A 12,001-nucleotide genomic window follows, 5' to 3' on the forward strand; every position below is an offset into this window, starting at 1 on the left:
CATATATATCGAAAAACCTTTTTTAGCATTCTATTAATGTCCGGTCCTGCCAACGGATATACTGCTGCCACATGCCAGACCATACTATATAACATCACATTCACCACTATTACACGTTGATGTATCGTCAAATGCAAGGGTCTCAAAACATTTAACCTACCCACCAACCTATCCACTACCCTCCCAGAATTAAGCATCCGTGCCTCCCCGGCATTTCCCATATAAATTATCCCACACACCTTTAGTCTATCCACCACACACCAACGCACAGCTGTGTCCCATCGCGCCCTCCCTACCCAATTCCCTAAGACCAATAATTTCGATTTCTCCACATTCACTTTTAAACCTGTAACACCTTCAAAACCACCAATTACATCCTCCACCTCATGTAAACTTTCCTCCCTGCTCATTAGAATTGTTGTATCATCCACATACCCTATTATTCCCATCCCACCATTCTCCACACCACGTACCTCCCCTAAACATCGCCCCACTGCCCTATAAAAAGGGTCCTGTATACAAGCAAACAACAGTTGAGACAGAGGACAACCCTGCCTTATGCCTCTACCCATTGAAACCCACTCACCCAATTTCCCATTCACCTGCACACGTACACCTACCCTATTATACAAAGTCTCAATCCAACGTACCATCTCTTCCCCAAAACCCTGCCTCCGTAAGATATGCCACAGTGCCTTTCGTTCTACGCAATCATACGCAGCCTGCCAGTCCAATGCTAAGACACCTCCCCCCCTTTCATTCTCCCCCTCCATACTTTCCACAAAATCTTTTATTATTCCATGTCCCTCATACATCGTCCTTCCAGGCACCCCATACTGACCTCTCGCAACAACTCTATCTATCACGCACTTCAGCCTGTTCCCCAAGATTTTTGCGAATATCTTATAATCAGCACATAACAACGACAACGCCCTGTAGTTCTGCACTGTAGTAGGGCCTTCCCCTTTTGGAATCAATACTACTACTGCAGTACGCTGCAACTCGCCCATCCTCCCCTCACTTTTCATCACATTCATCAGGTTCACTAAAAAATCCTTCAACACACTCCAATTCTTCACATAGAATTCACAAGGTAACCCATCTATACCTGGCGCTTTACCTCTCGCCATATTCTCCAAAGCTCTCCATACCTCCCCCTCTTCAATATCCCCACCCAATGCCATACGATCACTTCCACTCAGCACACAAGATACATTCTCTCCCAATCTCTCTAAATCCTCACCGTTCACTCCTACACTCCTCAAATATTTTCCAAACCAACTATCCATAAAACCACTCATACCCTCAGTAGTTCTCAACTCCTGACCCTTCGTATACCCAACTAAGTCCTCGTGTACTACCAGCTTATCAATTTCCATTGCCAACCTGCGTCTCCGCTGACCCCGTAACACACAGGCTGACGGCCTGTCACCCCAAATCGCCTCCTCTAACCCACCTTGCACCCTCGCCTCATCAAATCTCTCATTGTGCATATCCCTTATCTGCCACTTTAATGCTTCAATTTCCTCCATTGGATACACACCTGTCACAGCACCCCTCTGATAACAACCCTGCAACCGCCCCTCTAAATACTGTTGAAGCCCAAATGTCATCCATGCCTCATTCTTTCCCCTTCGCACATAGTATTGCCTGATCCTCGTCTTTGCAACCCCATCCCACCACCCCAATAAATCGCTTGCACTCTTACCCCCACCCCATAAGTCCTCCCACAAACTTTCAAAATCCCCTCCCTCCACCCCCTCACCCAGTAGTCGTACATTCAGCTTCCAGTACCCCAAATATCTCTTAGGCAAACCGTCCCAATTTAAATCAGCATAAACCGCCCTATGATCTGAATAAACGACATTCACCGTCTGCACCCGCGTCACCCTCACTCCCCTTGTCACATACAACCTATCTAATCGTGCAGCATATCCCTTTCTATGAAAAGTGTGCTCTATCTCGCAATCCCCTCCATCAACTATATCCCTCAATCCCACACCTCTCAATAGATCCCCTAAACCTGCCAAAAAACACCCTGCCCCTCTCGGTTCCACATCCTTCCTGCGCACCACACAGTTCCAGTCGCCACCAACTATTGTCACTGACGGTAATGACCGCAAATAATATACCAATACGTTATTCACAAATTCATTCTTTACCCTTACATCATTCTCAGCCGGCACATACACACAAATGACTGCCATCCGCTCACCTCTCCACCACCCATCTATTCTTAACACACGACCCCCCCCCCCCTTCACTCCTAAGAACAACAAACGGGCTCGTCTCTCGGATCAGGATTCCCACCCCCCCCTTCATTCGCTCCGAATACATCACAAACACTCTGTACCCATCCACCTCCAATTCCTTTCCCAACTTGAAATTATGTTCCTGCACAAAAACAATGTCTATAGCATAACGTCTTAAAAATCCCTTTACCCACAGACGCTTCTCACTCGCACACAATCCATTAATATTCACTGTCATGCACCGGAAACCTACTTATGTGATTTCACCCTCTGCCCCTTTTCACCTTTCACTGACACGCTTTCAGTGTGTCTGCTGCGTCCACTTTTCTCTCCACTGCCCACTGGTGGCTTCCCCTTATCCAACACCTGATCAGGCGTACCTTTAGTGCTCCCACGCACCACATCAACCCATGGCTTTTTCCCCGGTCTCTGTGCCGGGGTCAAAACATCATCAGAGTCAGAATATGTCGCCGCCCTCTTACGGTTGACACACTCTGCATCCATTTCCAACTCACTGGATGCCTCCCTGTGAATCTCAGCAGTCACCTCAATTACTTCCACCACTCCTGGCGAGTCATCTGCCATGTTCGCCAATCTTCCAAGTTGCTCATCTTCAATCTGAACAGTACTCCTCACCATGCTTAAGTTATCCTCAGCAACCTGCTTCTCAAAGGATTTTTCCTGCACGTTCACCAGTAGGCCTTCCTCTACCCGCACGTCACCAATCCGCACAGTCTTCCCGTTCTCCATGGCAGATGCCTCACTTCCCACCAACTGTGACAGTGATGGGCTGGTACCCACCAGTGGCAGCTCACGCTCCACTTCCTCACTCCAGGAAGTGCCACTTCTATGTACAGGTGCCTCATCAGCATGACCCACCTCTGGTTCTGGCTCTGTCACCTTCTCACGACCTAGGTCCTTTCTCCGCTGCCATCTCCCACACTGGGCCGCCATATGGTCATATGCACCACATAACCTACACGTCTTCTGCTGCCCAGCGTAGTACACCATTACCTGTGTCCTAAATGCGTCCAGTATGACGTAAGACGGGATGGCATGCCTCAACTCCATCTTGATCGTGAACGTACCATCCGGCTTGCCGGCATACGCCCCATCCGTCCATTTACCAGCCATAGCCAGGTGTACAGGTCCATACTGTTCAAATACATACCGCAGATCATTCTCGTCCGCCTCAAATGGCACATTTCGGATTTTCACCCATGTGTAATGCTTCGACACGTCGATTAGGCGAACACGTATCGCTGAATTAACATCCACGCTCCTGTCCTGGTACTTGTCAACCAGCCGTTCATACACTCCAGCTGAACTCAGCTTGACGAAAATACGATAGGCACCATTTAGTGCCACACCATACAGTTCTTGATCCGCAACACCATAGGTGTCACGGATAATTTGCGGTAAAAGCACTTGTGCAGACTGAGGCGTTATTGCACCACGCAATAATTCAATGCACACTGTGTGCAAACGCCTTCTCACGGACTGCGCCATGTTGTGAAAATATGTCTTCTCCAATGGCCAGCAGAGGGCAGTAGTCACACGTCCGCACTCTGCGCAGGTCAAGCGGCGAATGAGTGGAAAAGATTAGGGGGACAGAGGGGGACATGCATGCAAAGGTTACATGATATTTTGAGGGGAATGTATGTGGGTGGGGAATGGAGGGAGTGTGAGATTTTGTTGAGGGCACTTTTGTGGGCACGCGAGCCAGACAAATTAAAGGTGAGGGATTTATATCGAATATTGAGGGTAGAGGAGACGGCCCCAGTTGAGGGGCTGTTCCCGATGTATGCATGGGGAGCTATATGGAGTCTGTTCGGTAAACTAAAGTTAGGGCCCAGGGTGCGAGAGATCATGTTTAAATTTTTACATGGGATTCTGCCTACTGGATCAGTCCTCAGAAACAGACGTGTGGTAGAGGAGGGTTGGTGTGGGTTATGTGGGGAGTTGGAAACAGCCTATCACGTGGTATACTTTTGCGATTTTTTGGGGAGTGTGAGGGAATGGCTGGGGAAAGTGGTCAGGAGGATAGGAGGAACTGGGGTGTCAGTGTTGAGAGCGCTGAGTCTTGATATAGGGGGGGTGGGGGAGAATGTGGCACGGGGAGTAGCTTATATCATGGTGGATTTCGTGTACATATCGTGGGGAATGAGAGGGGTGGATAATGGGGAGACGAGGAAAAGAGTTTTAGCGAGGATTTTTTGTAGGACAATGAATAGGAATCGGGGAATTTATGGGAGGAGATGGGAGGGAGCTTTCACTGAGGGTTACAGGTCCATAACTGTTGGGGAGTTGCTAGAGTTGTGAGGGGGGGGGGGGGGAAGTGGGTTTAGATTGTTGTGTAAAGCATTAGATAAAAAAACGGGGGGGTACCAAACGGGCTTGCCAAACGAAAGATGTTGGTTTGGTGTGCATGTGCGTGGGGGAGTGATAAGTGCAAGAGAGAACGATTGTGTGTAATTGGGGTGTGCATGGGAGTGCTGAGTTCATGCATTCTTAGTAGTTATTTAATATTGTTAATTAATGCCTTCTGCTGAAGGCTATCGTAGTAGCGTATAAGAGTACAAGTCTGAGAATGCTGCATGGGACAGCAATAAAGTTAGGATTTGACTCCCATTGTAAACTAAGTCAGTTTCTAATGTATATATATACATATGTATATATAAATAATATTAGGACAGCAGCTGGCGTTTTCACTACTGTAGAGTTGTTATTGTTTTCAATTTAATATGTTCTTAAGTTTAATTTAGTATGGTTAGTTTATAAGTTACATAAACAACGGTGAAATGCTGTACATTTTGGTGAGCTGGGGTAAATAGGGGGGGGGGTTATACTGCTTGCATTTTTGCGGTATGTAATTATTGTGTGTGGATATTGAAATTAGCAGTCGGGAAGGAGTCAGAGGATTCTTTATTTTGTATTACTTGAATAGTTATATTTTGTAGTAAAGAATTATGTATATGGCAGTATTCACCTATCAGCTGCATGACATATTACTGCATATTGCAGTGTATAGAAATTGATGAATTTATATTGTCTGTCGATGCTCTCATACTGTATGCTTTTGTTCATGTATTGTATGTTATTAATAAAATATAAAAAAAAAAATTCCAATTGCATTGTTATATGATTAACAAAACACATCATTATATACATATATTGTCACTTGTAAATTATAAAGTAGGACACCGTATACGTTAAATACAATTAACGTACTGTATTGAGAATAAGGTAAAAACAATATGTTCATCAAACACAGAATATATTAATAAACAAGGATCCAACACACTGACACCTCTACAATCATCTAACAACGTGCATAAGAGTAACATACATAAAACAATATCCTACTTCAAAATCAAACACATATATTGAGTATACGCATCACAACCATGAATACGCATCATACGCCCAAGTTCATACACATTCACCTGCTACATACCAGGAGGCGACCCCGTTTCCACCCCTGACAGGCCATTAACATAATACATTATACCATCCCTACCCTGCCCCACCCACCTACTTTACAAATTTAATAAAACCTCTAATGTAATGTCTCTATATCCCTCAGAGAAATCCCGCTCCCACCTCCTCCCATAAAGTTCTCTATTACGGCACAACGTTTTATAAAACGTAACAGCCAATACCCTCCTCTTCACCTCACTTACCCCTTTCCCCCTCATTCCCCACATAATGTAGACATAATCTACCATAATGTACCCCACAGCCCTAATAATACTTTCATCCATACCCCCCACATCAAGACTCAATGCCCGCAAAACAGAGAAGTATTGACCACTTATCTTATGCAGCACCCTGCTCAACCAACCCCTGACGCTCCCCAACCCCTCACAAAAATACACTACATGGAATGCAGAATCCTCCCCGCCACATATTCCACATACCCCCCCCCCTCAACCACCCGTCTAGCTATTCGTCTCTCGACCTGCGGGGAGAGAGGACGCTTCTACAGGTTCTCTTGCACGCCACCTGGTGAGGAAAACAGCATTAGCACCAAGATGGCGGACCGACTGTACCGGCGCATAAATACTGTCTGCATTGAGCTGGTTAGAGGATCTTTAAGCAACGCCACGATGAACGTTCTCCTGCCAAACATTATCAGGGACTGTTATGGCATCCCCAATGAAGAGCTGTATGGTGTGGCACTGAACGGTATGTCAAGGGTCTTCGTGAAGTTCATGAGGGCTGACTTCTATTCTACCATCGTCGAAGAATTCCAAGAAAGGCGGATGAGTATCAACACGGCAGTGGAAGTATGCTTGCATGATGTGTCTAAGTATTTTACTTGGGTGAAGGTAAGGAATGTACCTTTTGAGGCAACAGCATACAGCCTACAAGATGTGTTCAGTGGTTATGGGACTGTACACTCGACGAGCATGGGAATGTGGAGGGACGGCCCTTATGAGGGGATGCCGGAAGGATCCTTCACACTGAAAATGACCCTGAGGAGACCGATACCATCATATGTTACATTGCATAACCATAGAACACAGGTTTTTGTACACTATGCGGGGCAGAGGAAGACGTGCCGTTTATGTGACTCTTATGAGCACATGGTGGCACAATGCCCCAGGAGACAGGGCCCTAGGCGTCAGGAGACAGCTTCTGTGGATACGCCATTAGAAGCCACGGATGTTGTGACGGGTGAAGTGGAAAGCCGGGGTACAGGCCTATGGAGTGAGGAGGTCGACAGGGCAGAGGTGGTTTTGGAGACGTGTGTTACACTACCAGTGGAAACGGGGGGGGGGAGGGAATATCGCTGTCAGACAGACCGTTAGATAATGCAGAGTCAGCTCAGGACGGGATTTTGGAGGCTGTGCTGAAGGATTTTTTGGAAGAGTCGGAGCATGGTGTGGAAAGTGATGTGAGGTCAGGTGATGACAAGGTGATGGATGAACAGAAGCAGGGTAAGGAAGACTTGAGTGAGGTTCGAAAGGAGAGCAATGTGGTGGTGGAGGTCCATCAAGAAGATGTGGTTGCAGAAGAAATGTGTGTAGAGGGTAGCTCCCGCAAGAGATCAGCGGGGGCATCAGACATGGACGAAGTCCTCACACCAGCGCAGAGGCCTGGGAAGAAGATGTGGGCAGCTGTGGTAGCAAAGGCAAGTCCGGGAGGAGGGGGGGGCAATGGGAAGCTAGGTGGGAAGGGACAGGGAGGGGTTGGAGGGCAGGAACGAGGGATTGATAGAGAAGAACCGAGACCTATGAAAGGAGGACCAAGTAAGCCTCAGCGGCACAGGGGTAAGCCGCCATTCTTGTAAAATTCAGGTGTGTAACTTTCAATGTAAACGGTCTTAAAACCGAGGTCAAGAGGGTATGGTTAGAGTGGGTTTTGAGGAGATTTAGTATTGATGTCTGTTTTTTGCAGGAACATAACCATAGGTTAGGATGTGAGTTGTTGTTGAAAGGTTATAGGTTGTTTACATGTGATGCTTTGAGGTTGAAAGGAGGTGTGGCTGTGGCGGTAAAGGAGACCAGTCCTTTGCGTATCCTGGGTTGGGAGGAGGGGGGGGTGGGAGGGTTGTCAGGGTGGATGGGTTTTGGGGGGCTAGGAGGGTTAGTTTTGTAGGTGTGTACATGCCAGCAACTAGTAACACTAGAGTGAAGGTGGATTTTGTACGCGAGGTTCTGGTATATCACTTGAGAGGTTTACCTGCTTTTACGGTGATTGGTGGGGATTGGAATTGTGTCATTAGGAAGGGTGATGTGGTTCCGAGGGGGGCGGGTTGTGTTTTGGGGGTTCTGCGGGATGTTTTGCGAGATGTTGGAGTGGTAGATGTGGTGGGAAGTAGGGGATATGGAGTGGAGCACACTTTTATTCGTAGGGGATATGAGGCACGGTTAGATAGGATTTATGTTAGGCAGGGCATAGGTGTGGAGAGGGTGAGGACTATCGATGTGGGTTTTTCTGATCATCGTGCTGTTATAGCAGATTTGAGGGTAGATGGCATAGTGAGAGTTTATGCAGGATACTGGAAATTAAATGTGAGGCTACTTAGGGAAGAGGGTGACCCTACGGGGTTTGAAGATTGGTGGAAATCCTTTTGGGAGACTAGGAATATGGAAATGGATTTGCTGGATTGGTGGGAAATGAGGGCTAAAGTTGAAATTGCGAAATTTTTTAAAGTACGGGGTAAGGAGATGGCTAGGTGGAGCTATGGCCTACAAAATTATCTTGAGGGTCAGTTAAATGACTGTTATGCAGAGGAACGGGTGGGGCGGAGTGAGGACATGGAACGTTTGCGAAATAGGTTGGCGGAAATTCACAATGAAAAATTTGAGGCAATTCGAGTTAGGGCAGGGTTGGAGGATGTCTTAAGGGGAGATAGGCCATCGGGTTTTGTATTAAGGAGGTTTAAGGAACGGCAGGCGAAGACCACCTTGGCGTATATTGAGGCAGGTACAGGGGGGGGTGGCTTTGAGGAGGGTCAAGGCCTATCCACCACGGAAAATATTAGTTTGTATGCAGATTTTTGGTTTAGGGAGAAGTGGAGGAGGGTTGGCGGGGGAGTGGGTGAGGGACGGTTTGGGGATGAAGGGTTTAATAGGGTATTAAGTGAGCAGGACAGTGACAGAATCGAGGGTAGTATTAATGTAGAGGAGGTGGAGGAGGCAGTTTTTGGGATGTGCCAGGGTAAAACCCCAGGCATAGACGGAATACCAAACGATTTTTATAGGTATCATTGGGGGAGTGTACGGCATTGTCTGGTGGGGGTTTTGAATTGTATGTTAAGTAGTGGGAGGATGGGGAAATCACAAAGAACGGGTGTCACGGTTTTAGTGCCCAAAAAGAAGGAATGCCGAGTTTTGAATGATTACCGTGCGATTACGTTAATGTGCTCGGATTACAAGATTTTTGCTAAGGTTTTGGGCAACAGAATGAGGAAAGTGTTGGGTTTAGTGTTACATAGGGGACAGTTGGGAATTCCGGGAAGAAGGATGAGGGATGGACATGGTTTGATTAGGGATTTTCTAGAGAGATGTACGGGAGGGGGAATACTAGGTTTAGATTGGGTGAATGCTTATGATTGCGTGGACAGAGATTTCTTAGGGGTTTGCTTAGAGAGGTTGGGGTTTCGGGAGGGGGTAGTGGGGTGGGTGAACACCCTGTATGATGGGGCAGAGGTGAGGGTACAGGTCAATGGGAGGTTGGGTGAAAGTGTACCAATGGAGAGAGGTTTGAGGCAGGGCTGTCCGATGTCACAGCTGCTCTTTGCGTGTGTGCAGAATCCTTTTTATGAGTCTGTTGAGAGGGTAATGAACAATCAGGAGATGGAAGGGGGGTGCAAAGGGGGCATCGTTGGGTATGTGGATGATACTACTGTTTTGCTAAGGGGTAAGGAGGAGTTAAGGAGGGTGGGTAGAGTGATTCAGATGTTTGGTATGAATACCGGAATGAGAGTTAATACGGTGAAATCAAGGTTACTAGAGGTCGGTAATTGGATAGGGGGGGGCTTGGGGATAGGGTTAGGATGGACAGTGGTTGACAGAATCAAGGTATGTGGGATATGGTATTTGGCGGAAGTGCAGGCATGCAGAAGGGTAAATTCGGAGTCTGTCACGGGTAAGGTTTTAAGTAGACTAGGAGGTTTAAGTGCGAGGGACTTAGCTTTACATCAGAGGGTAGTGGTGGTAAATTCACTTGTCTATAGCAAGGTATGGGGGGTGGCAGAGGTTTTTCCCTTAGAGGTACGAGATATTGTGGAAATGCAGAGGAGGGTGCTGAAGTTTGTGTGGGGATTTGGGAGGGCATGGTTAAGTAAGGAGGTAGTTATGACGGATGTTCGGAGAGGGGGTTTAGGTTTGTTGCCTTTAGGACTGAGAGTAATGGCTGTATATATCAAGTGGAGGTATATGAGGGAAGGGGGTGTGAGGGGCGCTAAAGTAGGAAGAGTTATGGAGGAGGCACGTAAATGGTGGAGTGGGAAGGAATTGAGGGTTTGTGAAGATATGTTGAGATTTTTATTGACAGTGCAACAGGTGGATAAAATCAAAGTGAAACGGTTGGTGAGGGTAGTGAAAGGTCAAGGAATTATGCAAGGGGTAGCCGTGTATCCAACGTATGATTGGGGGGTTATTTGGAAAGATTTTAGTAAGCTTCGGATACCGGCTAGAGTAAGAGAATTAGTATATAGGTTTATCATGGGGATTCTGGCTTCCAAGGAGGTGTTACGTAGTATGGGGTTTGTGGAAGAGGCTTTTTGTCAGTTTTGTGGTGATGTTGAAACGGCGTTTCATGTGGTCTTTTTTTGTACCTCCTTGGAGGGGGTGAGATCATGGATGGGTGGGGTTATCAGACTGTTGGGGGGGAGTCGTTTGCCGCTTTTAAGGGCTTTACTACTAGATGTAAGGGGAGTGCCTAGGGATGTTGGAAGGGCTATAATGTATATCATAGTGGATTATCTAGACATTTCATGGGGAATGAGGGGATTAAGGGGTGATATGAGGATAAAAGCGTTGGCGGCCAGATTCTATAGGACGAAGTGTAGGAATAAGTTGGTTTATGGGGCGTCTTGGGAAAAAAGTTTCCCGGAAGGTTATAGGAATCTCACTGTGGGTTCCCTTAGGCGGGGTCCCTGAGGATGGACAAAGGAGTGGTCTCCTTATGGGGGGATGTAAAGGGGGGGGGGTTGTTTTTGGTTTATCTGGAACTGATGTAGTGTGTAAGAGGAAGGTAGTGAGAATTAGGTATGGATGGTACGCCATGTTTCACGAGAATGTTTGTCATAGTGAGATATAAGTGTGGTTTCCAGGGTTACATTTCTAAGCCTGATGGTTATGTTCACTGGGTTTAAAATTTCCTTGAAAGCCAGGATACCGAGCCCTTAGGATCTCGTTTTTAAGTAATTAGATTGGCACGTTGGTATCAACAAAAAATTTTTCTGAGATACGTGTCAGTTCTTTTGGGACTGGCACATTACAGCAGCCTTATCCTTATAACTACTCTAGTTTTATTTTAGTCTCGGGTTCTTTAAATAATTTACATAGCCTAGTATTGTACCGCTAATGTGGCATGTGGTGTATTATCTTGCATTTTGAGTGTGAACTTCACGATATGCAATGTTTTGAATGTTTGTAATTCATGGTTAACATTAATATTTGATATCATATTGGTGGTGTATATTCTTCTACTTATTACAGTGTATGTGTATAGGAATGTAATGTTTCATATCTGTTTTAGTCTGTAAATTTTGTGTTTTTGTCTTGTTCATGCACTACCAACTTTTAGGTTTTGATGAGGTCAGGGTATGACCTTTCATTAGGATAATTCAATGTATGTTATTTAGAACGGGGACTGTACATACGGGGAGGGGGGGGGGTAGAAGTGTCAGCTGTGTCTGCACTGGCAATAATGATTATTATAAAAGGAGGGTTTATAGGTTATGTATATGGTTGTGGGGTTATGTATATGGTTGTAATATGGCCTTGATCTATGGTGTTCTTAAAATGTACCGGGATTGTGTACTAGAGGTTTTGTAATATCTAGTATGGTTTTTAATTTTATACTATAATCATTATTGTATTTGCTCTGTTTATAAAATTCTGTATTGTAAGGATGTGGAAGGTTGGGTTTTCAATATTGTGGTGTATGTGTTAGGTATGGTGCTCCTGTTTAGCCAAGTACTTGTGACATGCAAGTAAACTATATGTATTTTTTCTGTATATCGATCTGAGTTGTATATTAATTTAATTTATATATATGTATGTGTGTGT

The sequence above is a fragment of the Cherax quadricarinatus genome, chromosome 7, assembly GCF_038502225.1.
Source record: "Cherax quadricarinatus isolate ZL_2023a chromosome 7, ASM3850222v1, whole genome shotgun sequence".
In the NCBI taxonomy this organism is placed as follows: Eukaryota; Metazoa; Arthropoda; class Malacostraca; order Decapoda; family Parastacidae; genus Cherax; species Cherax quadricarinatus.